This window comes from Anser brachyrhynchus (genome assembly GCF_964034855.1).
Source record: "Anser brachyrhynchus genome assembly, chromosome: 2".
Lineage (NCBI taxonomy): Eukaryota > Metazoa > Chordata > Aves > Anseriformes > Anatidae > Anser > Anser brachyrhynchus.
In genome coordinates, this window is record NC_137695.1 from 127,747,989 (window position 1) to 127,749,315 (window position 1,327).

The following is a 1,327-nucleotide window of genomic DNA, read 5'->3' on the forward strand; positions in this document are numbered from 1 at the left end:
TTAAATGGCAGAAGTGCCAGAATGTATTAGTGATTACTGATGCAAACAATAGTTTGCCACTGGATCTCAAGGTATTTTCCAAGAAACCAAAAGAAAAAAAAAAAAAAGAAAAAAGAAAAAAAGAAAAAAAACCACCACCATGAAAAATAATAATAATAATAAAAAATTAATCTAACGTTGCAACTTATAAACTTTATAAACTTGGACCAACTGGTGACATTTGCATTCTGTCAGGGAAGTCTGTCAGGCCCACTTTAAAAAAAAAAAAAAAAAGTCAAGTTCAGGCTATCTATGTCCTATATCCTTTGTGCATATTTATTTCCTTATAAGATCCAGGAAATAATGGCAAAAATGCCTTAAAACAAGAAAAGAGCTCTTAAAGACACAAATGCACTCTCACCCCCAGATCTGTCCCTTACAGCCCCACTCCCTGCCTTCCTCCCAGGCCACTTCACCTGCTCACCAGCATGTCTCGGCTGCTTTTTGCCTGTGATCACACCCTCACTTAGAATCATAGAATCATTGAGGTCAGAAAAGACCTTCAAGGTCATCTGGTCCAACCATCACCCTACCACCAACGTCACCCACTAAACCATGTCCCTAAGCATGACCCCCAACCTTCCCTTCAACACCCCCAGGGACAGTGACACGACCAACTCCCTGGGCAACACCTGCACTCACTCCATCTGTGGACATGCACGCCCGCTGCCCCACAGCCTGGCTGCAGCTGCAGCACTCACAGCCCCATTCACAGACATGCACACAGAACTGAGCCCCTTGCAGGACAGGCAGAAACACAGTAAGACAGGACTTGCTGCACTGATCAGTCACAGACCAGCGTACCAGCCAGTCAAGTATTTTCACATAACCGTTTTATCCCTTCATCCAATTTTTTTCGCATTTTTCCCTTCCTCCATATTACCTAACCCCTTTTGTCGTTGCTGCTTTGCGTGCCTTTTGTTCCTGCCCTACCAAGTCCCACACCAAGCCCCGCGCACCCCACAACGCACCCCACGGCCCGGCAGCACCCCCGCTAGGTCTGACAGGCGATGGGCAGAGCTGCTCCCAGCGACACTGCGCTGGGCTTCGCTCCTGGACGCTGGGGCTGACACCTCTTGGAGCCGGCCGACAGGGGCCGGGACCAACGGCCCCCAACGGCCCCCAACGGCCCCCAACGGTCCCCAACAGTTCCCAACGGTCCCTAACGGTCCCTAACGGTCGCCCGCGCGCCGCGTGACGTCACCCCCCCGTCGCCCGCCGACCGCCCAGCAACGGGGAGGGGCTGGCGGCGGAGGCGGGCGCGCTGATAGGCTGCCGGGCGCGGAGG